Source organism: Panthera onca, chromosome F2, assembly GCF_046562875.1.
Source record: "Panthera onca isolate mPanOnc1 chromosome F2, mPanOnc1 haplotype 2, whole genome shotgun sequence".
Taxonomy (NCBI): Eukaryota; Metazoa; Chordata; class Mammalia; order Carnivora; family Felidae; genus Panthera; species Panthera onca.
In genome coordinates, this window is record NC_138356.1 from 72,359,242 (window position 1) to 72,386,557 (window position 27,316).

The 27,316-nt window shown below is 45.4% G+C and overlaps 1 protein-coding gene and 1 long non-coding RNA gene across 6 annotated transcripts in view; both read right to left on the reverse strand.

Annotated features, from left to right (window-relative positions):
• The window catches only part of ASAP1 (ArfGAP with SH3 domain, ankyrin repeat and PH domain 1), a 346,739-nt gene that overhangs the window by 170,429 nt on the left and 148,994 nt on the right, over positions 1–27,316 (reverse strand). The gene's annotated exons all lie outside the window — the stretch shown is intronic.
• The window catches only part of LOC132664535 (uncharacterized), a 50,027-nt gene continuing 22,711 nt past the window's right edge, over positions 1–27,316 (reverse strand). Inside the window, exon 2 of the long non-coding RNA XR_014136596.1 lies at positions 1–27,316. This exon is cut by the window's right edge and continues 18,293 nt beyond it. This is a non-coding gene — a long non-coding RNA (uncharacterized LOC132664535).

Here is a 27,316-nt window from a genome sequence, read left to right on the forward strand (position 1 = left end):
TTCAATTGTATGCATATGTATTCAGAAAAAAGTGTGGGAGTGGGAGAGGAATTACTAGTTAAAAAGTGTACTTCACATGAACCCCACCTGGGCGGGGGAGACTGAGGAAGACAGATCCCTTAGTTCCTGCAGCCGGTGTATTCCAAGGATCTCACCAGCTTGGGAGTCTAGTGTTTGAACACGTGTATGTATGCATATGTGTATATGTGCACTTATGACGTCACAGCCTCTAAATGCGAGCCGACCACTTCGGTGCTCAAATGAACAAACAACGCACTGGAAGGAAAACATGACAGTCGATGTGCTGGCCGAGAACATGGTCCTTTCTAGGCAATTTTCAAGGGTATCCTCCCACTTTCAGGCCACTTTCACTTAACAGGATGACTTACCCATCCCATAAAATTCAACCTTTCCTCTAGGAGGTAAGTTTAAGGAAGACCAAGAACAGAGGTGCAGGGTGGTGGGGTGCTTGAGAAATACCAGGATTGGGGGCTTCATGAGTATGGGGGTCGGGGAAGGCTTGGGGGAACCCAGGGCATCTCTGACTGTGAGAAAGGACTGCCAGCAAGACCTCGCACATGGGATGTCTAACCCACTTGGGTCTAAGTTAAGGGCTGACGACCCCTCAGGTGGACCCCTGAGGCATCCACATGGCTGACACAGAATAGGAATGTCTGACACCTCAAGAGTTCATACAAACGGTATGTGTGGAGGGGTCCAGGCCTTGGGGTGGGGACATTCTGGAGGAGGGAGGTTATAGTTAAGGATCTCCCTCCTTCAGTTTTTGTTCTTTCTTAGTTCCAGGGCGACTGACAGCCAACCTCCAGTACTTAACATAATTCTTACATATTGTATGAATACGGCAAACACTTGTAGAATGAATAAATGAGTATGGTGAACAGGTAAAAAGGAAAAAAGATGAACTTCACAATGACAGCAAAAATGAAAAGACGACATGTTCCAAAAATAAAAATAACCGCCAGACGAGGAGAATATACACGAGGGATACTTTTCTCATTAGCAAACAACCAGCATGTGAGAAAAACATGTATTTTATAGATTGTCTTCATGTTCCTAGTTTTGCTTTAAGGAAAAAAAAATACATGTGGGATTTCAGATAACTTACAGAAGGTTTATTCACTGTCCTTTTCAGAAGACACTTGGGACGGAAAATGATTCTTTATTCAGTAAGAAGAAAGCAGTCTTTGAATGTGGGCTGGAATTCTTAGTTTTTCAAATGCCTTTAACTAATATTTAGACTGTAAGAACCCCTCCCGTTCCATGATCCATGCTGGAGTAAAGGCCATCACAAAATTTTGAAAGTATTTCTAAAATAGGCTCCATTGAAAATTCTCCCCCCAAAGTTCTAGGAGAACAGACCTCAAATACAAGTTTATCTTCAGAGGTATTATTAAATGCTTCAAATATTTTACTTCTGCAGAAGGATAAACAGAGAGGCCTGTTCCATGACCCAAAAGCCAGGATTTCCTTGAATGACACGCTAATGAAAAATGCAAACCAGTGGAAGTCTTGACTCATTGTCCCAGAGTTTGTTACATTCCAACCAAAGGTCTGCCTTGCATCAAGAGGGAAGAAATAGCTCCTGAAACCGAAAGTTATCCTTAACCCTTTGCCTCAAGAATTATTCCACTTTTGTACAACATGGAAACACAGAAAAAGAGCCCCCCACCAATACCTAACATGTTTATTAATACGAATGGCTCCCATTTACTTGGCATATAGTGTCTGCTTACGTGTGTGGACCACAACACCTGCCCTCAAAAAGCCCCAACTCAAAAGATGAGGTAAGAGATCGCCAGGTTTTACAGCAAAGGACCACACTTTTCCTCTAGCTATTGCTAACTGGGTCGGGGAAGGTGGCCTGATCCAAGGACTCCCCAGCAACCCGTGATATGGTTGGGGAAAAGAGACATGAGCTGGGCCAATCAGATCTGACCCTCTGGAATTTGAACTAGAAAAAAGAAAAGAAAATGAGCTGGAGGAGAAGCCATAATGGACTAGGTGTACAAGCCTTAATGAACAGACACACTGGCTGAGCCACAGAGAAGAGACCTCTGAAGCACAAGCAAGTCCAGGCCAGGCGACTGTGAGGAGAAGGAAACACGTAAATACAAAACACGAGCAATCGCCGACACAGATCATGAGGCGGTCGGGAACTAACTCCCACGACCACCACTTTCGAGTAAGTCTAAGCAGGCCTCTGCTCTCTAGGGCCTGAGTAGAATGGTGTTCTTGGTTACTGACTTGCATCTCAGAAGAAGCCCATGCGGCATCATTAACCTCTACGGATCACAGAGCCATTAAGTAGCATGATCAGAGAACCGAGTTCAGCAATGCCTTGCTCCAAAGCCTAGGGCTTATTTGCGTTACACGTGAATAATAACTCTCCAGTTTGAGTGTCTTCTATGAAGCAGACACATACACACAGACGTGTGACACAGGTCACCATCTTTTTTTCTTTTTCAACAGCCTTGCAATGTAGGCATGATTCATGATTTCGTATATAAGGAAACGGGTTCAGAGAAGCTAAAGCAGCCTGTTTACGGCTGCACAGGTAGAAACACGGCAGCCCTAGGATTCTCAGACCTGCCCTTGTGCTGCAGACGCTGACATCTGTGACATTCCAGCCCCCGTTAAAACTGGACAGAAGGAAAAAACCACAACAACTGGAAAAGGCAGAGGATTCCTGACCATGACCGGGAGGTGATGTGGTATGGGGTAAACAGAGACACACACATTTCTTTAGCGTCCCTCCACGTATGGGGAGAGAAGACAATGAGACTTGAGCATACCGGGGCTGGGCTTAACCTAAAGGCAAATCAAATCAGGAATGCTCGCCAGACAGCAAGATTCAACAACCAGGTCTCCTAACTTATGGGAGAAAACTGCTGAGGTCCTCATTGCACCTGCTCCTTCCACATTTCCCTGTGGAAGACACTGCAGGCCTGGACAGTCCCATGATCACCAGCACCTCACACGGCAGACATGGTTCCCAGGCCCGCCCAGGCGCCCCCAGCTCCTTAGTCAGTAAAGGCCATGCTGCCCCTAAGTGCTCACTTGACTCTCTCCTTGCACCCCCAGTGGGAGACCAGCAGTGATTGCAGATTGCAGAACTGGGCCAAGTACCACCCCTGGTCGGCCAGTCTATGTAGTTCCTCCCTCTTCAATACTGGAAAACAATGGGGGATGCCTGGTGGCTCAGTCGGTTAAGTGTCCCACTCTTGATTTTGGCTCAGGTCATGATCTCATGGTCATGAGACTGAGCCCCAAGTCAGGCTCTGTGCTGGGCGTGGAGCCTGCTTAAGATTCTCTCTCTCTCTCTCTCTCTCTCTCTCTCTCTCTCTCTCCCCCCCCCCCACCCCCCTTCTTTCCTGCTTCCATGCATGTGTGCATACCCACTCTATCTCTCAAAAAAAAAAAAAAATACTGGGGGTGCCTGGGTGGCTCGGTCAGTTAAGTATCTGACTCTTGATTTTGGCTCATATTATGATCACACAGTTCGTGAGATCAAGCCCTGTGTCGGTCTCTGTGCTGACAGTGGGGAGCCTGCTTGGGATTCTCTGTCTCCCTCTCTCTCTGCCCCTACCCTGTGCTCATGCGTACATGCTCTCTCTCTCTGCCTCTGAAAAATAAACAATAAAAAAAAGACACTAGAAAACAATGGTTCTTTAAGTCACTTTTTTAAAACTATAATGTAATTCTTGAATTTCTTACTATAATAACTGTAGTTCTTGAATTGTTATTTAGCTATTCATCCACACAAATACTGCATTTCATTCAGGAATTTATTCGGTAATTAGTATATGTTAAGCGATGTGCTTGTCCTTCCTTCTGAACACCAACATGATAAAAGGTAAATCCTTGCCTTCCAGAAACCCACCAGGTGGTGACCGTATTGGTACAGCACAAGTGAACCGAATGATGGCCTAAGATAATAACTAAACACAAAGGCCTCTAGGAGCCTTGCTTCAGAGGGCCGGAGGACTGTCCCGGAGAGAGAAGGTGGTGTTTCACCTGGCTTTGGAGAGTGAATGTTCTCCAAGCATCAAAGGAAAGGAAGGGCATTTTAAGAAAGAGGGACAAGCACCAGCAAGGAGGGGCTACGGGGACTAGAATCCTGGTGTGTAAGGGGAAGGGTTAAAAAAAAAAAAGGCGGGGGGTGATCTTTCAAAGAACACTGTGATCCGGGCCAAGGATCTGGCCCTTTTCTCTCAAGGCAAAAGAAAGCCACTGGTGGCTTTAAATAAGAATTGTGACAGGGGTCAAGTCTTGTTTCCTCCACTGTTCCCCAGAGTACCCAGCACAGGAAGAATAACAGAAGATGTTCAGAAATGTTTCTAGATGCGAACAATCAAGTAATCAGGATTTGGAAGGGAGTTCCCTCTACTTTCCCCAATACAAATTAAAAAGGAAAGAAGGACTTCTAACAGTACGGCTTCTGGATAAGTACGACTAGCACCCACAGTGAACTCGCAAGAAAGGAAGAAATGAATAGAGGAAAAGACCAGAGCAGTAAAAGCGTGAGCCAATTCTGCCATGGGCCTGGGAGGCTTCGCCATTTCTTGGTAACCTTGGCGGGGCTTGGGTTTCAACACCCATGTAGAGACAGGAAGAGAGGAGAGGTGGGGAGGTGGTACTCCCTCCCCAAGCTGGACTCCTCGAGGGGCTCTAACATCAATGAATGGACGACCTGTGGAAAAGAAAACTCCACCCACTGGCACAGGGAGATGAAAGAAGGCTGGTCTGTCTGTGTCTAGGCTGTGGGTGGCAGGGAAGCCTCCCCCGAAATGACAAAAGTCCTGGTGAGCGATTGCACCTGCGTGTTATGAGGTCTCTTGAGCTGAAAAGTGATTCCGGGGTGGCAGGTGTCATGTCAGCAACTCAATCTCAGATGGCGGTGGTGGGGAGCTCTGTGAGCTGTGCCTGCTACTCTCAGTAAGTTTGAGACCTATCTATCCGTCTGTCTGTCTATCTATCTATCTATCTATCTATCTATTTCGAGAGTACGTGTATATGTTAGCTGGGGAGGGGCAGAAAGAGAGAGAGACACAATCCCAACCAGATTCCACGGCTCGATCCCAGGAGCCGTGAGATCATGACTTGAGCTGAAATCAAGAGTTGGATACTCAACCAGACTGAGCCACCCAGGCGCCCCCAGTAAGTTTGAGGTCTTAGAAAATGTTTTATAATTAAATTTGAGAAAATGCTCTGGAGCTGGAAGCAGCCCAGGAGAATCAAATGTAAAACCACTCTGGAGCATAAGGACTCCAATTAGGCTGTCCTAACCACCCAGTGACAAAGCCTTCCTGATAATGAGATTCCCTTTCCCAAACACAAAAACATAAAAGAAAACAATCCACCATGAGTAAGAACCAACCGATGTGAAAAACAGAAAAACAAATTTCCCTAAGAATTTGAACTATATAAATTATCGGATTACACAATTTGTAAAAAGCAAAGATCTAAAATAAGAATAAAAATGAGAGAAGAATGGGGTGCCTTGTGGCTCAGTCAGTTGAGTGTCTGACTCTTGGTTTGGGCTCAGGTCATGATCCCAGGGTCATGAGCCATCTGTGAGCATGAAGCCTGCTTGGGATTCTCTCTTTCTCTCTCTCTGTCCTTTTCCCTGCTCATGCTTTCTCTCTCTCTCTCTCTCTCTCTCTCAAAATAATAAATAAATAATAAAAACTGACAGATGTGAAAAAAATACTAAACAGATCTTCCAAAAAAAAAAAAAAGTATCAAAGGAATGGTTAAATATCATCCATAGCTGATAAGAAAATTAGTGAACTGCAAGATACACCTGATGAAATTATCTCAAGAATGAAGCACAGAAAAAGCAGGATAATTAGAGACAATGAAGATGGATGGGAGGGTCCAAGGCTAATCCGGTAAAGTTCCTGAAGGAGAGAATAGAGGGAAGGAGTGGAGGCGTAAGCAATGGAACAGAAAAGCTAACAACCACAGTTCTTTGACCTTTCAGAACGTATCACTCATCAACCGTATCTTAAGCACCTCCTACAGGCTCCAGAACCCAGGCAGCCACCCTCCCAACAGAAAAGAAGTGCAGTCAGCCCCTTTCGTACACTCTGGTTGCGAAAGCCCTTGCAAAACCAGTAGAGAGCACAGAGTCCACTGCTAAAACAAAGCCCACAGTCAGCCCCCATCAGCTCCTGGGGCTACTAGAATTTAAAGAAAAGGAATTCCTAATAGCTATAGTACTCAAGTAATTCGCGGACTGAGGAGCAGGGAAAGAAATGGTGTGCCATGACAGAATACTGTCAGCTAACACTTACCCAATAGTCTTTACAAGACCCAACGCTAAGCACTTTAGACGGAGGATCAGATCAAATCCTCCCACTAGCCTAACTCGATGGGGACGATTAGAACAGAAAGGCTGAGCGCCCTACCCACAGCCACCATGGGGAGCTGGAAGTCAAACCCAGAGACCCTAATTCCACAGCCTGGCCCTCAACCATTCTGATATCTAGAAAGAACACTCTTCTCAATAAAAATAAAAATCTAACTTGACGTTGATAAATAAGTTGCATGTACTCCATCCTTACAGAAACAATGAGGTCGGTAGGGGGGATTGGGGGGGTGGGGGAACAGACTTCTTATGCCCTTTGGGTAGGATACACTTCCCTCGCAAGAGCAGTGAGCTCAGACAAATTTTCTCCTTAGGGAAAACCGTCTCCTATGGAGTCTGTCAAAGGAGAGGCCTGAGAGAGAGAAAGACAGAGAGAGAGAGAGACCTCCAGGAAGCCACTAGCTGGGAGCCAGCCAGAGCAGCTATGAGACTGGTCTTTCCAAAAACCATCCTTCTTTGTGACTAGTGGGGCTGCACAACACTTTGACACAGCAATATGGCAGCTCAAGTTCCAAAAGATGGCTCTCCATCCCCTGTGCCCAAGAATCTCACTTCTGGGAAAGCATCCCAAAGAGATCACTCGATAGGGGACAAGTGGCTAATGACTCAAAGAAGTGGATTAATGCACTCATGGTCTCAGCTAAAATGCAGGCAATCTCTAAAGACCAAATGACACCGAAATGGCTTAGTAAATTAAGAAACATCTATGGGATGATGCTATTATGTGGCCCTTAAAATAATGGAGACAAAAACTATAGGGCAATCTTTGCACCGTTCGATAAAGTAAAAAGGTAAAATTTGAAGTGGCAATGAAGACTGAAGAGTAATAACTAAAAACAGTTAAGGTAGTGGGATCGTGGGTGATCTTTACTCTCCAAATATTGAAAAAAATTAATTACTGCTGGTATACTAAATTTGGGAAGAGGGGGGAAGCATTCAAGCTTCTTGATAATTCTGCAGTTCAAGAATCATTTGCAGTGTCCACAGAATTCTACTACTGTTAAACTCCACACTTTCCCCCAAAGCGTTGCCCCAACAGTTTCGCCAACGCTAGCTGACATTACGCAGGACAAGAGCAATATCGAGTTACTTACCATGATTCCAGAAACCTGAGGGAGAAGGGGGGAAGGAGGAGAAAGAACAGTCAAAGGCACTTAAACCACTAACAAAAAAAGTACTGTGGCTTGTACATAAAACCATTATTGGCCTCCATGAGGCATTATCGGTCCAATAATACATTTCTGTTTTAGACTTTTAAAAAAGTGTACTTGAAACCAGAACAGGCCTTGAATTTCAAACACACAGAAATAAAGGAATGCCGCAGAGGGAGAATTAAGGTCAACTGAAGTTGGCCTTTTGTCTGGGATGCATTCTTGAGACTTAGGAAAAAGGCAGAGCCTGGTTCAGCTGTGGATGAATTTGAAAGTAAAATCCAAGGTTTTCAGAATCACCCACACAGCCAGAGACAGAATGCCAGTGCGGATTTCTGTGATATGGCCTCCAAATAAAAGAGCCACTGCGTGACCTCGAGTGTACCTCTAGCAGCAAGGAAGCGGACAAAAACACGGCTAACAGGATGTCCTGGGAATACAGGTAGCGACAGTTCAAATGGCTGTTTACATACGCTCGGAGGGACAACAGCAGGAAAGAAAACAAGGCTGTTGAACCTGTGTGCTGAACGCTAGGTGCAGCTGAGGACCTGCATGCCATCCAGGGAAGTGCCCTGCGCGTCTCGCCTACACGTGGGGATCCTCGCAGCCTCCAGGTGGGATAACTGCACGCAGCTGGCTCTTTCCCCTGTGCACTGGAGGTATCTGCTTCCCGAGGAAAGACAGGACTCTACCCGGACGGTGGTGGCGGCCTCAGGGTCACTACCAGCTGAGTCGCTGTCTTGGGCCGAGCAGGAAGGTACATAAAGGTGGGGGCTGCTGGTTGTAAGAGCAGACTGGGCACCCGTGTCAGGGTAGGGTTATGTTTAACTGGTGCATCACTGATCTCTGGAGTGGACGGGGAGGGCAAACGTGCGTTCCAAGTACCCAAGACTCGGTATTTTGAGGCCTTACTTCAAAGTGTAAGTACTTCTCAAACATCTAAGACAAAAAGCCTAAACTAAGTCACTCCCCTATTTGGACTCAGGCTTTCCTCTCCCATAAGATCAAACGCTTTCTTAGTAAAGAGAACACTAAATTCATTCCATGACCCACTAATGCATGATGATCTACAGTCTGTCCAGAATATTTCTGAAGTCCCTTGTACTTTGGATGCTGCCTGATTTTAACATTCTTTCAATTCTATCTTTGTGATCTTTAACACAGAAACAGCTCCGTACATAAAAGTATAAGGAAATAACTTCCCTTGTGAAAAAGGCTAATTGGATAACCAGTTTTACAGACAAGTTTCTTACACAAGTCAAAAAGCTTTCCATTTTGATATCTCACTTTATGGGAATAAAGAGATTCTTTCAACTCAAACATGTATAAAAATTAAATGGACTAGGCCCGATCTTCACCCTATTTCTTTGGGAGAAGGCAATCTGGTCCTGACATCTGGGTTTAAAAAACAAAAGAAACCAACAACATCCCTCCAAAACACAGAGTAGGCTTAGGGAGGTCATTTTTGCCAGCAGGTAGAAGTTGCTGGGAGAAAAAAAAACAATGCTTAAGCCAGAGCTACAGAGTTTACTCTGGTGTCTCTCTCTGCCTTTAAAAGTCATTTTCTGGTCTGTTCAAATTACTGTTTCCTAGTGACTGACCTGAATCTCCCTTCTTGGAAATGGAAAGCTCTCCTATAAACCAACATCCAAGGAGTCCTTCATCTCACAGCTCCAGATGAGTCACCAACACAGAAAACAAGTATCCACCAGTTTGCCTGGCCAAACAAATCACTGTCCCTTCCACAGGCTCCTGTGCCTCCTGATGGCAGTTTGAGGATCACACTGCCCATCGGCAAGAACTGCTTCTCCTGGTCCCCTGGACACCCTCACCGACCCGCAGAGCCAGCTGCCAGGCTGTAGGGAATTGTCCCACCTGCCCTGTGAGCAGCAAACCTCCTCACTGCCCAGTCCCCCTTCTTCCCACCCTGAGTGAGGCTGCTCTTAAGGCTTAGCAGGATCGGGGTGCCTGGGTGGCTTGGTGGGTTGGGCATCTGACTTTGGCTCAGGTCATGACCTCAGAGTTTGTGGGTTCGAGCCCGGCGGCGGGCTCTGTGGCTGGCAGCTCAGAGCCTGGAACCAGCTTTAGATTCTGTGTCTCCCTCTCTCTGCCCCTCCCCTGCTTGCACTGTCTCTCGCTCTCAAAAATGAATAAACATTAAAAAAAAAAAAACCAAAACACCCACTTAGCAAGATTAAGAAGCTACCTACTGACAAGTGGTCCAGACCCGATGAAAGGGGATCCTTCAGCACATGTGTCAAACGGGCAGTTTTCCCCTACGTATCTTCAGCCTCATTCTGCTCTTTTTAAAAAATAATACAAATGATAATGATGTGTCACAAAGGCACTTCATTGTTATATGCCACATAGCTGCAAAATACTCGTTTTTCTTTACCAAGAAGTTATACCTTAAAGACTTGGTAAAAAGAATATTTACCACCTCAAGGAGAAAGAGGGGAGGGAACAAAATCAGTAGCATTTTTTCCGTTTCTACATGCAGAGCTCAGATGCTCACGCTATTCATCTCACTTAGAAATCAGGCTTCCAACACCTACCAACCCACATCACCATATTTCTTGGTCTTCTATTTTTGCATCTTTCAGAAATACGATAGAAGCCACGAGATTTTTTTAAATGGAACTAGACAAACTAGAAACCACTGGGTTGATCATCCATGGAGTTAAACTTGCTTTCATTATTGGATTTCATATTAAAAAATGGTCCCCATTGAAACTACCTATTTTTACATGATTATCTCCACTCCTGAATTACTAAATTTAGCGTACCATCCCCGTTTCATATTTAAAACAACTGTGTGCCACTTTGTTTGGTTTTCATCCCCCCCCCCCCACTTTCTTATTTTTATGATGCACAAAATCCCTGTGGGAATAAAACTGAAAGTCTTTATACTGGAAGGGAAAAAAAGGCAAGAAATACTAAGTTACTAACAGGTTGAATGAGCTGATGCTATTTGCCCATTTATTTCAGGCCTAACTTTATCTTCTTTACTTTGTTCATCGCCGTTTTGGTCGACTGGAGGCAGGTGCGTTCTTGAGGGTTTGGGGATAGGCTCCTTCCCACCTGAATGTTCGTTATACAACTAGTAGTTGATTCATTTCAGAAAAACAACAAAGACCAAAACAAGGCCACTGTGCTGCCCAAGGCACAGATTCAGACCCCTGGTCACAGAATGGTCTGTGTTACAAAGCCTGAGAGTTGATTCCAGATGGTGACTCATATTCAACCAAGATTTGTTAAGCTCATCTTGCTCTTACTACCTTCAATCTTATGAGCCGAGCACTTTACATGAATATTCTCAGTCCCTAAATAGTCTTTCCGATGAAGTAATGATGCTAGGTTTGTTTCACAGTGAAGGAACAGAGAGTTAGAAAAATTAAGTAACTTGCTAAACGTCATCTGAAAATTCAAATATCCCTTTCCCACTTGTTTTCCAGACCCGTTCACCTTTGCTTCACAGTCCTCAATATCCAGAAAATCCAACCAAATCATAAAGTGCCCTGTATCCTGCTGCAATAAATCCACTGGTTTTTCAATATTGCACAGATTTTAGAACAGATACCACAAAACCTTTATATGACACCAGAGCAATGTAAAGACAGGACTGAATTTGTGGTTCTAGATCACAGTTACAAGGGTCACTTATGGTGGCAAGGTTGGGAAGAGAAGAGTGGACGTCCCCGAGTCCACAGTTCTAAACATGGTTTCCCCAAGCTAAAATGCTTTAGCACGTCTCTGATCTTACCGCCTGACACAAAAGTAATGATATGAAGACAAAACACCGAAAGCAAGCAGAAGACCATCTCCACAAACACGAAGAGAACCCTCATACCGAAGACGATAAATCTGAAGAGGGGAAACAAGCAGTTTTTTTCCTTAAAAATGTGAAATTTTCAAAATTAAAGCGTCAAAAGATGTCAGGCAGAAATGCATTCTGCAGAAGTGCATTCCTGAGGGGGGCTTTTTGTCCTTCATTTAAAGTGTTTTCTTTATCTGTGGAATAGCATCGCACAGAGCAAGAGTAGAACCATTTTGTGTGCTTTGTAATAAGTACAATACGAAATCCTAGAGCCAGAAAGAACAAAGTCAGTCGAGTGAAGGTTTAGATGTGCTAGAAATGAAAAAGCTTAGAAGGGAGAAATATTGTCACTTCTCTTTTCAAGAATATTGATAATAATGGCTATTATGTTTTTCTAGTATCACCGTTGTCGGATCCCTGTGCATTTTGAGAGAAAGTGGGAAACACTTTTTCTGCTATGTTGAGGTCAGTGCTGAGTGCCCAGTGACAGCCGTATTTCTAGTGATGATGCAAAGGGTAACTTCACAAACAAAGCTCAAAAACAGGATGAGCTAATGGTGAAAGACACAATCCCACTGCTTATTGGCCAGTGGATCGATCTAGTTTCTTTAAAAAAAAAAAAAGGTTCAGTTTAGTGTTGTCATCATCACTCATCGTTTTAAAATTAATATGAAAGAAAACCTATATTGCAAATTTCTTTCCCTTTTGAAAGAGAAAAACCAAACCAATGTAAAAAAAAAAAAAAAAACCAACAAAAACAAAAAAAACCTTGAAGTTCAGAGGCCCTGCCAGGGCAAGGTCACGCCCGCTTTCCTCCCCTCCAGGTCTGGCCCTGAAGAAGGAATGAGCAGAAGCAGAGTGGTTGGAGGCGTCAGGAGGGGCCAGTGGGGGGCCAGGGAGGACGGACTAGAAGGAAATACGCCATGTCAGAACACTGGTTTTGCATCAGAATCACCGGGAACTTGCTTCAGATGCAGAAGCCCAGCTCCTGACACCAGAAGGTTGTACTCAGGAGAAGTAGACGAGACCCGGAGTCTGTTTCTTAACTGGCACCCCTGGGGTTCCCGATGGCACTTGGAGAAAACCTTGCAATGTCACTGCAAGATGACAGTCTTAGGTGAGACAGGTCATACTTGCAGGAGGACAAGGAGTGGTTTCAACTGGGCTGTGGTGGGGCCCACACACGTCTCTCAAGCTCCCCAGGTGATTGTAACGTGCAGCCAGGGTTGTGCACGCTGCCCTGTGCAGGTGCAGGCGGTCACACGGACGAAACCTATGAACTTGTGCTCTCGTCACAGAGCTCATTATTCCGACCCCTAAGACTTGTTCAGAATCCTGTCAGCCCCAGCACCCCCATGGGATGAAGCGGGGACGTAGGGGGGGGGGGGCGGGGGATAGGGAGGGGCAGGCACACAACTTGAGCCTTCGAGTGAAGAGACCTGGGGTCTAGTCTTGGCTCAGCCCCTAACTTGCTGTGAGATCTTGCAGGCCTTTATCTGTGCTGGTGCTGAGTTTCTGCATCTGAAAAAGGGAAATGCCGCCTAAATTCCTTTCGCATATAAAGCTCTATAGCCTATAGCACCATCAGCCCCATCACTGCTTCATTCTTCTCGTGCTAGTGCGCACCTCCCTGCTCGTACTGACCCCCACCCTTGAAAAGAACCAGGTCAGAAAGGCAGGCCTTGACTATGAGAGGGTGCCAGAGTGTGGTTACTCTGCAGATGGATGGAGGGACGTGCCTGTCACCGAGGCATGGAAGATGGGCCCTGCTGGCATCTTGAGTTCCTTTCCCAGAGGGCGCGTCTTCACTTCATCTGTTCATGGTGACATCATTGTTTTACGGGCCAACAGTGCAGAAATGAGGAGGGTGGGTTCTTTGGCAGAGAGAAGATAAAACCTAGTTGACAGAGAAGCAGGCTGCAGAAATCAGGAAGCTGTGGTTTCTGGTCTAGACCCATGCACTGGATCCCTCAATCCATCTTGAACCATCATTTACCTTTTAAGTATGCCTAATAAGTTTCTTAGGTGGAGAATAGTAAAAGGGATGCTACATCTCCTCCTTGTGCCAAAGAAGATCAATTTGATACGGCAACTTCTCTCTTCCCACTACCTCCCAGAGCACTCACTGTCAGGGATGTACCTTGGGCATTAACACCCGATGATGTACCGTTTTACTTGATCGAGTCTGATCAACAGGAGTCCATTTCCTTGGGACCAAGAGAAGTGAATGGCAACACACTTCTTCCCCTCAGCACAGTACCAGGCACAGAGCACATATTTGCTGAAAGGAACCAAAGGAGTCAGATGGAGCTCTTAAAGTCCTCCTCGTTGGCCTAGTGTGATTCTTCTTTCCCCCACACTTAAGGGTGGAAATGGCCAGTGAACCTCTCTTTTCTCCATAGTTCCCTGCCCTTCACTTGGAAGAGGGACGTAGTAGAACAGATTCTTCACACTATAGGTCCATATTAAAATACTGTGTACTTTGTAACTGGGTGATCTTAAGCTGTTTTTTTTGTTGTTGTTGTTAACTTAGACTCCGTGGCTTCGTCTGTGAAATACGAAGGTATAATCATAACCACCTCTACAGTTTTAGAGAGAATGAAATTAGCGAGTGTACAAAGCTCCTAGCGCTCAGAAGACAGTCACAAATGGCAACTACTCCTCCCGTTCCAAGAGCTCTGAAACCCCTAGCTGGGAGATTTCCACATAGGGGGTTGTATTTCAGGCCCCAACGGAAGAAAATAAATGGGTGAACAAATGAAGCCTGTATGAGGCTTTCTACAGGTCATCAAGAGCCCAGAAAGCCCACTAATTCATTTATTAAAGATTCCTGGAAGGCAGCAGTAATGGCTTTGGGCTGCTACTCACTTAGGCACATTCAGACTGATGACCACAAGGTCAATACCCCTCTCTCAATTACCAGTTCCCCTGAGACATCCTGGCTCGCTTGTGTGCAAAAGCTCTCCTCGTGGCCAGCACAGGAGCCAGAAAGCACTTTGGAAACATGGGCATGCACCGAGCTAAGTGCTCACTCTGAGAAATAGAACAGTTACTAAAGGAACCATTCCATGTATATATGGAATATAAATAATTTTAGGTAATAGTTCTAGAACAAAAGAACTGGAAAGGGACACAGGTACTTACAATCAAGCTAAAAGGTGATACTGGCTACATTTTTTACAGAAGTCAATGTCCTGATAATGTCTGAGGTTCATCAGAGGCTCCGGGAACAGATTCTAAGATAGAGTGAGCAAGGAAAGAGATAAGTTCCAAAAAACAAGCAGGCCGCTCTGAAGAAAAGAAAAAGATCCAGCCTCAAGACCTTCTATGAATGAATCGATGCTCTGTGCTGAAAAAAAGATAAAAAAAGAACCCTGAGGGCCTGGCTTCTAGGTCTGGCATTGCTATTAATAAGGTATGGTGTCCTAGACATAGCATACCCCCAGAGCCCAGTTCCCATTTATTTAAAAAAAAAAAAAATGGGGGGGAGGGTCTGGGGGGAGGGGGGAGACAGAGGCCATAAACTCTCAGTTATAAGATAACAAAGTTCTATGGACATAATGTACAGTGTGGTGTCTTATAGTTAAGAATATGGAATTGCCTATTTGAAAGTTGCTAAAAGAGCGGACCTTAAAAGTTTTCACCACACACAAACACACACACACACACACACACACACACACACACACACACTTATAACTAGGTGAGGTGATGGATGTGTTAACTAACCTCATTGTGACAAACATTATATACATATATAAAATCACCGTGTTGTAAACCTTCAACTTACCCAGTGTTATATGTCAATTATATCTCAATAAAGCAGGGTGGGGAAGGAGGGAGTCATCAGGATAAAAAGGTGGGGGTACTATACTGTTACAGCTGTAACAACAGTCTCTTCTTTCTATGTAATAGTTTATAAAGCAATTTCACATACATTCCACTTAATACTGGGAGAAAAGCTGCATTAGCCCCCATTTTATAAAGGAGGAAGCTGAGCCCAGAAAGATTTTAACTCTTAAATCTTAATTCAAAATTTAGGGTCTCTTCTACTACACACAATCATGAAATACGAAGGGTGAGCTGGCAAAGACGCCTGATGGTCATGTTACCGACAGGAGGCTCTGAAAATGACAAAAAAGCCAGCATGAGTCCTGGACAGACCCCCCACTGGGCCTCCTGGGACCACACCCGGCACAGCTGTGAACATCTGGGGTGAGCACCTGACCTGACCTCTTACCAAACAGGGTGGCAGGCCCAACCCGAACTGAGGAAGACAAAGAATACGGCACTTGTCTGGGTGAGCCAACAGCGAAAACACGCGCTCACGAAAAAGCTCTGTGGCGGCACGCGTGACTCTCCTCCGTGAGGCTGAAATGGAGTCAAGAGAAGGCGAAGGGCAGAAGCACAAGGATGGGGAGGGCAGCTCGTGGGTGGCGCCAGGAGCGGCAGTGTCAGAGGCGGGGAACGAAATGAGCCCGAGCCCGGGGGTAGAAGGCCCCCTGCCCGTTGCTGATGGAGGCCAGTCCCAGGGTGGAGGGAACATTCCCAACTCCTCACCCGTGTTTCGTCGTTGTGAGGCCTAGCTGGTGCACAGGGGTGGGGCGGGGGGGGGGGGCCTGCCCTCCAAGCCCCGCATGCAACCTTTCACACCAGACTCGCCCGCCTGTGAGTGTTTTCTGTGCAGACCCGGGGACCCCATACCAGCCTGTGCGGATCAGAAGCTCCAAGAGGGAGGAGTCGTGATACCTGCTGGGGCTGAGGACCACCAGCCACGGGAACCTAAATAAGACTGAGGAAGCTGCTGCCACGCAGGATCAGAGCACAAGAGGAAGTAAACGGTCTCTGTCTCGCGCAGCCTGGCCATTCACCTCCCGGATGACAACCGCTCTGAAGCAAGGATGTAAGGAGGTAGTGAGGTCATGTCTACAGGCAGCAAGGGAAGCACACTGATGACCGTATACCCCACGAGTGCTCTCTGTCCAGTGAGTTTAAGACAACAAAAAAGATAAAGCGAAGTTCAGTTGAGGTGAAAGACCCAGAAAATTCAATTCAACACAACAAAAACAAATTCACAGCATCAATTCCATTTTTGCCACACAGAAAAATGTTTAGACAATCCCATCTTTAAAAACGAAGCAAAGGGGGGCCTGGGTGGCTCAGCTAGTTAAGCGTCCGACTTCGATTCAGGTCATGATCTCATGGTTAGTGAGTTCGAGCCCCGCGTCGGGCTCTGTGAGGACAGCTCGGAGCCTGGAGCCTGCTTCGGATTCTGTGTCTCCCTCTCTCTCTGCCCCTCCCCCACATGTGCTCTGTCTCTCTCAAAAATAAATAAAACATTAAAAACAAGTAAGCAAAAACAAAATCATTTTAAAACCAAAAAGATGCACACAAAGCAAGCAACATGTGTTCTCATGACAGATATCCAAAACTGGTGTCACAGTACTCAAACTCTGACAACATGGCACCAGAAAGGAAAGTCTGATGGGTGGAAATAAAGGACGTACAGATACAGAAATGGTTTTCAAATGCTTTAGAAAACACCACAAAAGGCAGCCATTAGCTCACATTTGGAAAGGGTTTCTGTGAGATTTCTCACAGGAGTTTCCAAATTTGTCCCCAGATTACATAAATGTCTTCTTTGGCTCATGATGTGTCTACTGACTGAGAGCTGTGGGCGTTCGTGGGCCCATCGCACTGAAATCGGCAGGTAAGCTTTCCAGCTACAAATGGCATCCACAGAGGTGTCAGGGGGGCAGGAAGCTGGCCCCATCGGGGTGGAGCTCAGCTGGGCAAACAATGAATTCTGAGCGAGGGAAGGAAGAGATTCTGAGAAGACTGGTTCTCACTGAGGCTCAACGTTTACTTTCCCTGCATTGAAAAAAATCAAAGGGCCATGTTAACATATGTAAATTAGCACTCACATCCTAAAAGTATGGGCCCTCCATTCCACATGATACTAAGTAGACAGTACAAGGGAACAGCATAGAAAGTAATTATTAGGCAGTGTTATGCACGTCTGTCACTATGGTTACATGAGCATTTCCAAAAGAATTTTCAGAGTCCAGATCCTGAGACTGGATCTAAGTGACCACGGAAAGCTGTAGTCACATCCCATATTCTAGACATATTTTAGTATTTTAGAGGGGTGTGGCAGATAGGATCCACCATTCCTATGCTAAATGGAAAAAGAAAACATGACCCTCTCCAAAAAACAAACCACATTTTTTGCTGACATCAACAACATCACAGTGGAAACAAAGAAATAAACCAGAGACCCATTGGCTTCTGTTTCATTAGAAACACATGAAGACAATATCTGCCAATGAGAAAACATTCTTCTTTCTTTGCAAATGCCTTCCATGCAAATCAGCATTTCTTTTGTCTTTTCTTTCTTTTCAATACATGCCACCAATTTCTCTAGCTGAGGAATACACACATTCAAGACAAAGGACAAAAATACCCAAAATAATTCCTTGGGTATTTAATCCGCAGGCACTGAATACCCTTGTTAATTCTAAATCTAATGCAGGCGGACTGCAGGAGAAACCACTATTCCTTCTGGGCTACCCAGCGTCCTCTGACCCTACCCAGTAACCATGCTGGGGGCAGAACCAGAACTCAATGAAGACAAACAAATCAGGAACCCTCAAACCCATTTCGCAGATGAGAAAGCTGAAGTGAGGGGAGTTCTAGAAGTTCACACAGCTCCTAAGGACAACAGATCCAGGTTTCTGACTTAGTCTCCCTGCTTCTCAGGTAAACCCCCCAAACCTCAAGCACTTTGTTCTCAATGAGACTGTGAGAGAGGAAAAAAAAAATGAACAGAAGTACACAAATCCTACACTTTCCTCTGAACTTTGTGGTTGCTTTAGCCTGTAAATACACGGGGGAGGCAAAGGAAACTCCTCTTTTCTCATGTAAGGTCTAATCTCACAGCCAGTGTTAGGGGTTTGAAGTTACCCATACCTTCTGCCACAATCTGCTTCTCTGCAAGATGGATCAGCTGTTTCACACGGAGCCTTGACCATGAAACCCAGGAATTATGAGGACACGGCTCGCACCACACTAAATGCTAGTGGCTGGTGTTAGAAACCCACTTCTGCAGAGATATGTAACCATATTTTTAAAAGGGGGTGCCCCATTCCTTGGGAACGAAATTTTAAAGGCAGCACGGTGTGGTGAAAAACAGATCTGCTTTCGAAACTGAGCACATGGGGTTCACCAGCTTGGCTGTGTATTAGCTGTGTGCTCTTGAGCAGTGTGCTAACCTCTTGGCCTTGGTTCACTCGGCTTAAAAATAAACATTTGACTAGATGATCTCTGGGTCTCTCATCTCTAAAAATATTCACTAATTTCTATAAGACAGATCGGAAAGAGTGAGAGATGAAGTAGTGGAGAGAGAAAAAAAACAAGAGAAGTGAAAGAGGATGGGCGTCTGGTGTTAAGTGGGGGGCTAGTCCACGGAGCCGTCTGGGGCATCCGTTTCTAAGAGTGACCCTACTACTGTGCGTGGAACCCTCTGCCCGTCTTCCATCAAACATGAGGCCAACAAAGAAAATGGGGCCTAACTCTGAGTAAAGTCTGGCTGTGTACCAGATTAGAAACCTGAGTCTGGGTCTCAGTTCAGTACCTTTCTGTGGTTACAGAATACCTCGACCTGCCACCCGTGTGCTCCTTACTTTACGTGGTCATCAACAAAAGACGGGCAGGGCTGAGGTTACCGCCTTCACTTTGCTGATAAGGAAAGCATGGTTCAGAGGGATCGTGGGGCCTTATACGAAGGTTGCAACACCAGTGAGTAGCACAGCTGGATTTGAATGAAGATTATTTTACCAGTGCTCTAATACCTTGTCCCTTTTCTTTCTTTTTTAAAAATGTTTATTTCTTTTTGAGAGAGAGAGAGAGAGAGAGAGAGAGAAAGAGAGAGAGAGAGAGAGAGAGAGCCAGCAAGCCACGCAAGCGGGGGAGGGGCAGAGAGAGAGGGAGACACAGAATCCCAAGCAGGCTCCAGGCTCTGAGCTGTCAGCACAGAGTCTGACACGGGCTGGCTCAAAGCCACAAACCATGAGATCATGACCTGAGCTGAAGTCAGAGGTGTAACTGACTGAGCCACCCAGGAAACCCCTCCTTGTCCCTTTTCTACTTTATTTGTCATCCACGGATACCAAAAGACTGCATCTTCATAAAACTGGGAACTGATCTCTGGCCTAGAATACAAATTTAGAAAAATAGTGTACTACGTATTCATTGTGATTATATTTCCCTGAAACTCTGGGCATGTTAATGTGGATAGAGTCTAATTGTGATAACGGTTATGGCATTTTGTTTAAAGTAGGTTTCCCTTTACATACCCCCAACATGGGGCTCGAACTCACAACTCCAGGATCAAGAGTCGCATGCTCTACTGACTGAGCCAGCCAGGCACCCCGGTTACATCACTTTTGACAGTTAAGTCTTCACAAATCGGCACTAGTACTGGAAGGAGTTCTCCACATACGGTCTTCAGTCACAGGGGCCAATCATGTCAGCACCATGAATATCAGGACTAGAACGTTCTTGGAGCATGACTCATGGGATGTAATTTAGTCACGCCAATGAACTCTTCCAGCTTTGAGCTGCACATTTATCCAAACCAATAAAAGACAATGGAAAAGTGGGAGAGAGGTACATAAATACTCATCAGAGACTCTGTTTAAGAAAGAAAATTTGTAATGAAATAATGAAAATTATCCAGTTACCTAAAACTCAGGACAACCGTTTATCAGGAGCTGGGACGAGTATCAAAAGTGAATTTAATTTTCTACGTTGAGAACTCAACCACATTTCAATTTTTACTGAAATTTACAAACAAGGAAATGTGAATGCCAGTCTACTGTTCTTAGGCATTAACAGCATCATTCCACTTAAAGTAACCCAGAACACATGCAGAAGAGTCACTGGTTGGCCTAAGAATGGCTGAATGAATATGTGTCTTTACAGATTCGCTTTTTCCAAATAACGTAACAACCAACATGTTATTTTTCCAAATAACAAATAGGTTTAGACCACCTGTGTATGCGTGCACCCACAGAAGATGCATCATCCTGGTGGCATTGCTGGACAGGGAAACAGAGGTGTGGGGTCAGACAACCTGAGGCATCAGACAATGGACAGGTTACTTCATCTCCATGACTCAATTCTCCTGTAGGAAAACTGGGAAGGATATGCAGCCCAGAGGGCTGTTAGAGGTAAGCCTGGCACTCAGTAAAAGGCAGCCAGCGGTACTAGACCTACAGACCGCCAGACACAAGGACTCCCTATCAGTCACGGCTTGCCTTCTGCTTCAAAGTTGGTACAAATCTCCGTACGGTCAATGCCATCACTGTTGCCGGATTTTTTTCCACGGGAAGACTGATGTATACTTATCAACTGGATTTAAAACTTCACTTTCAGGGGAGGGGAGACCTCGTATGGTTCTTGATTTCTTAATTACGCCAGAGCTTTCTCAGAACAGAGGCTTCTATCTCAAAGCCTGAGGACTGTGATGCTACAATTAATGTACTGGTTCTGTTTTTTAGACTCGAATATTTATCAAAAGTTAAAAAAAAAATTTTTTTTAAAAAGCAACTTCATTCATTCTGTTCTCAGACTCCTCTATACAATGATACTTGGGTGACCCAGGAATCAAGATCACAATCATGGCACACGTTAGCTCATTTTCCTCTCAGAGACTCTGTGTCTTCTACATGTTCCACATTTGGCCGCACTGGTTGGTTATAATCCAATTTGCTTTGATCACACTATCAAAGCAGAAGTATGGAAGGTTCTGAAATTATATAGTGCTACAGAGGTTCAATAATCTATCTGGCAAGTAATCACGTATCTACTTATTGCACCAAATAAGGAAAAAAGGAGGCACAGGAGCAAAATGATATGCAACTCCATATTTTGGATGTCTCAGTAAAAACTATAAACTTCATTTGGTATTTGTATATTTATCCTTCCTTTTTGAAAAATGGCTTAATTATTATCAGTCTACTTGCAAAAACAACGGAATCAAAACATTTTAAAAATCTCATCTGAAACTGCTGAAGATCTACCAACTGCAATAAAACCTCTGCCATCTGCACCCCACACGGACATCCATTATCCATCCTGACTTGTGAGTGTAATTACGAACACCTACTAAGATCCCCTTCGGCAATTTGAAAGGCTAAATATTTTAAGTGCCTTTCCCTGTTGTATAATACAAATGGTGACTTAAAGAGAAAAAAACCCTACTCTCAAATAGGACCACATGAGAATTAAACCAGAAAGAAGTGAAAAGATCTACAAATAAGCTGGGGGAAAAATGAAACGCATTCGCACTGACTTCCTTTATCAAACACTTCCTGTTTGCCGATTTTGTTTCAGGTGCCAAGAGTACAGAAATAAGTAAACACATCCCCTGACCTCAGTAAGTTCACAGGGAACAGGGAGGGACGCAAAAGCATACCATCAATCACATGAGTACAGAGGGGTATGCCACAGGAGGGCAAGTTTGCGAGGTGGTTGGAGTCTCAGGTTTGGAATCGAGACAAATCTGGATGCACACCACGTGTTAGGGAACTTATTTAACTTCCTGCCTCAGATTCCCTCTCTGTTGAACGGGAGAAGAGTCGCTACCTGAACGAGACAGTTACAATGATCAAATGAAATAAAGTATGCAGAGGCACTTAACATGAGAACAGGAAGTGCTCAATAAGTGCTCTGGGGAAACAACAGGGACACATCTAAATTGGACCAGAGAACTTCCTGGAGCAGCTGATGCTGGAACGGAGACTGAAGGATGAGAAAACAGGTCTCCCTCCCTCTCTGTCTCTAGCACTCTCCCTTCCAGTTGGGAATCACCCTCCCTGGCTCTGTGCTCTGTCCTGCCTACCTCCAGAGATGCAGAGGTATGTGGCATGGAATTTGTTCATGATGGTATTAAGGCACTAAGATTTTCAAATGCTGCTAATGCCAGGTAGGGTATATTAAATAAGAAAAAAAATGTTCTGTCATGTGTACATCAACCATGGCATTCAAGTTAAAATATCAAAACCGGGGCGGCTAGGTGGCTCAGTTGGTTAATCGGCCGACTTCGGCTCAGGTCATGATCTCACGGTTCATGAGTTCGAGCCCCACGTTGGGCTGTGTGCTGACAGCTCAGGGCCTGGAGCCTGCTTCAGATTCTGTGTCTCTTTCTCTCTCTGTCCCTTCCCTGCCCACGTGCTCTCTATCTCCAAAATAAACAAACTTAAAAAAAAATTTCTTTTTAAATATCAAAACATTAAAAATGTAAATTATGTATACACACACACACATATATATGCACACATATAAAGCTGCCATCCCTAGTCTCACAAAAATCACACAAGGATTTTGAGAACAGAAAGAGGGTAGGGGTCGAGGATGATACAGACTAGAAACCAAGGGATAGCAAATGCAGATGCTTATCGGAGCCAGGAAGATAATGTTAGTAAGAGATATTATCAGACCATAATAAGGTCTGTTACAACAAGGACAGGGTAGGACTGTGGCAACATGGGAACAATATTCACCATTTACAAAAAGTAGCTACTAGGTTAAGAGAGTTATCAAATTGATTTTCCAAAACAAGCCAGAAACCCAGTATCTCTGTGAAGTTTCTTGAAATTTAAACGACAGCAGCTGGGCCAAATGTAGTTGAACACAGAGAATGTCTATGGGCTGGGTGTGGCCGGCCGGACACTAGTTTGTGAGCTCTGCAGTGACTACCACAGGAGGAGGGAAACCATATCCATAAACCATATGCATATCCATATCCATATCCATATCCAGGCTGGAGTCGTCAGGACCACGCTGCAAACACCGGGCTCTGGAGTAGCTCTCACAGATGGCCGGTGGTAGGGGCTGCAGAAGAGGGGGGAAACCAAGTAAAGGCCAGGAGGAGTGAGCGGATAGTGTTTGGGAATGGAGACAGGAGACAGCTCTATAAGAACAGCAAGTCACAGGTGAGCCTGGATGCAGAAGGAAGGGGCAGGTAGGAGGGGCCTTAAAACCAGGCAGAAGAATTCAGAGCCCATTTCATGGGAAACCAGAATACTGTGTCAGTAGCTGCCTAAATAGAAAAGCCATGATACACTCCCAGAGAAATGGGGGCACCTGGGTGGCTCAGTTGGTTAAGCGTCTTGACTTTGGCTCAGGTCATGATCTCACAGTTCGTGAGCTCGAGCTCCGCATCAGGCTCTGTGCGGACAGCTCAGAACCTGGAGCCTGCTTCAGGTTCTGTATCCCCCCTCTCTCTCTGCCCCTCCCCTGTTTGCACGTGCGCGCGCACTCTCTCTCTCTCTCTCAAAAATAAACATTTAAACATATTTTTAAAAATGTGCCACGTAGGAAGCAAAGTCCATGTCTGGATGCAAGGCAAAGTTTTCATGAACACACTGGTTTGAGGAGCTTCAGGATAGGCAGACAGACCCCTCTGATGTAAGAAATCACCAGAAACCAGGAGGAACTCATCTGGAGAGCCCACAACTGTATGGATGCACTTCGTAAGGGACTGAGGATATGACTGGGACGGCTCTCAGCATCACTACATCCTCCCTAAACTCACAGGCAGGGAGGGCATTAGTCCTCAAAGACAGGACCCATACTCGGAAAGGGACAGAAGTGGCCAATCAGATGTGCAGCGTTTCTGGAAAGTTTGGGGCACCTTAAAGAGTACCTTTAAAGAAAATTCTGTACACAAAACTAAGAAACTCATAATCATAATCCCAGATCTCAAACACTGTGGCAATGGGGGTAGGAAAACAAACAATGGCAAAAAAGCATTCTAAAAATAGCCAGACCCCATAAATTGTATATATAAGTGGATTCAAGGGATTATGTCCACTGTGATTCAGCCCACAAGGGTGAGGCTCCACGGAAGGCCAGAAAGGTCAAAACAGGAGCCAAATTATGGTAACTACACTGTTCCTGGAAAGGTGATGAGGGAGCCCAAGAAAGATTTTAAGCAGGGTACAGCGAGCTGTGCTGTACGAAGAGCAAGCATTGAGGGGACTGGGCTGAGAAGAAAACGAATGAGCCAGGGGACAGTAGGGATTTGTGAAGACGAGTGCCACCACTCAGCAAGACCAAGGGCTTCCTCTAGTTACATCTGGGAATCACGGACAATGAACCACAGCGACCGCATGCAGACTCCCATCTCCTTAGGAGGTAATGAAACTGCTCATTCCTTTTAATGTTTATTTATTTTTGAGAGAGACAGAGAGAGAATGCGAGCAGGTTAGGGGCAGAGGGAGAGGGAGACACAGAATCGGAAGCAGGCTCCAGGCTCTGAGCTGTCAGCACAGAGCCCGACGTGGGGCTTGAACTCACGAGCTGTGAGATCATGACCTGAGCCGAAGTCAGACGCTCAACTGACTGAGCCACCCAGGCGCCCCTGCTCGTTCCTTTCTACTCCCTCTTCACACTCATCCTAAGTAGGTGCCTGCCCACAACACTTGGGCCTAATGTCTGTGAGACAGGACACTCTATTTAAGGCCCATGAAAGTAAAGACCAGTCGCTAACAATGATGGTTCCAGTGGTTCCTCAACACCTGAGTCTTCCTGGACTACAAATTTGCAGTGAACAACTTCAAGAACACTAGACCAATGAGAAAAGGAAGGCCTGGCAACCCACACTCACCTTCTCACAGGAAGAAAAGAAAGGATCGGCAAAATAAATACTAGGACATACTTTAAACAGTCTACCTTGTGGACTTTCTTCCAGAAAGAAACACAAATAAAAATGCAATTTTCAAGGAGTTTTTAACCATTAAGTGGAAGTAAGGAAGGAAAACAAAGAAAGAGAAAAAAAGAAAAGGAGTGAAGGTAAAAGGAATAAATGGAGGGAGGGAAAGAAAGAAAGAAAAGAAAAAAGAAAAAGAAAGAAAGAAAGAAACAAAAGGGAAAGACAGGAAAGGAAGGGAAGGGAAGGGAAGGGAAGGGAAGGGAAGGGAAGGGAAGGGAAGGGAAGGGAAGGGAAGGGAAGGGAAGGGAAACCTTGGTGCCAACCTCTGAGCACTAGTAAACATGGAATGTCATGAAGAGAATTTTATGTATGTTGGCCAAAACAAAATGATCTTATCACTAGAATCATTTTTGGTGGTCTAAACAAAACCAAGGAAAAATGTAATTATAATCGTAATTACTCAAGAGCAATCTTTAAGAGAAACTCGTTTTAATTACTAAAATGGAAGAGTCCTCATATGTGCAGCAGCTGAAGTACCCGGCCAATGGAGACTCTGGCTATCTAAACAAACATAACAAGTTGGTTTTGTTTTCCTGAAAGCTCTGGGAAGGCACCCGTGGTCAGTGTCAATCTGGCTTTCAAATTCAGTTGGAGGAGAAGCTGATACCCGTTTTTGTGTTACAGGCAACAGCCACACTTCCTTTAAAAACACGAAATATTTTTTTATGCGTATCACAGTGGAAGGTTCACTGCCTCTGGTTTCTGCTAGAACTTTATTATTATGTTTTATCCCTGCTGAGCAAAGCACCGACAGTGCTCCACATGTTGATTAAAAACAAACCAAAAACAAGTAGCCAAGGCCTTAGTGGCACAGATATAGTAAATACCCTGGTGCCTGTCCTAAATTAGAAAAGCAGCACCTACTAATGACAGATTTCTGAAATATGTTTTTTTATTAAAAAAATATATTTTTTTAATCTTTATTTATTTTTAACACAGAGACAGAATGTGAGCAAGGGGGGAGCAGAAAGGCAGGGAGACACAGAATCGGAAGCAGGATCCAGGCTCTGAGTTGTCAGCACAGAGCCCGACATGGGGCTCGAACTCACGGACTGTGAGATCATGACCTGAGCTGAAGTCGGACGCTCAACCGACCGAGCCACCCAGGCGCCCCTGAAATATCTATTCTTTTTAGGTTCTCAGTTCCAGAGCACCTAGCAGCGGCAGGGACGCAGCTGGGAGGGAACGTGTGTTGTCTCCCCCAAGCCTCACAAGCAATCTGCCAGGAAGAATCACTATCTCTGTTTCCCACATGAGGAAAACGGCTGGAGAAGCACCGTGATCTGCCCCGCGTCCTGCGGCAGGTTTCGGGAGGCTGGGTGGCCCGCGGGACCACAGCACCGCTTGTTCGACAATGACGAGGAGCTTTAGTGAAAATGGGCCATAATAAAAAGCTGCTATGAAATGAATTGACAAAATTGCTCTCAATTAACTAAAAACAAAACTGGCATTCATTTTGCTGATGTTTATCTCCCCGTTTCATGAGATTCTATTTCCACTCACAGTTTAAAGCCCAAGGCTTGGTCTGACATGAAAAAAAAAAAAAAAAAACACCATTCACAAAATCTAGAGTCACAGCAGGTGGGAGAATTCCTTCATGCACCGATGGCACTGTGGTTACAGAGGGTGTCGGGAGGCCCCAGCTCGGGAGGCTTTAATCCCGCTCGAGTGAGGTCCCTACCCTGGGTGCCTCAGTTTCCTCCTCTGTACAATGTGGGCCACTGCAGGCTTCTGGAAGGCAAAGCGTACCAAGCTCTCAGAACGTGCCTGCCCAGTAAGTGCACGGTGAGCGGCCACCATCACCTTCGTGCCGATCTATATTTACACCAGGACTGCGGTGGGGGTTCAAGATGCAGAGCAGCCGACACATTTACTGAACTTACTAACGCGGCAGCGTTCGGCTGTCTAAACGGATGCCCGGGTGAGCAGGTGCCTTCGCTGTCCACGTGCTCATCCTTACGAAATGACAGGGAAGCAAGACTGACCCCGGAGGACACGCTCAGGAGAGTGCAGGCCTTCACGCCAAAGGGAGGAGCCCCAGATGGAAGAAGGGCCGGGCGGGTGAAAAGGGGAGCGAGCACACCTTGAGGGAGGGTTCCCTGAGGGCCAGCCTGCGGGGAGCCCAAAGGAGCTCCTCTCGGCAGGGCAGGGAGTGCACCCCATAATGCTGCCAGGGGAAC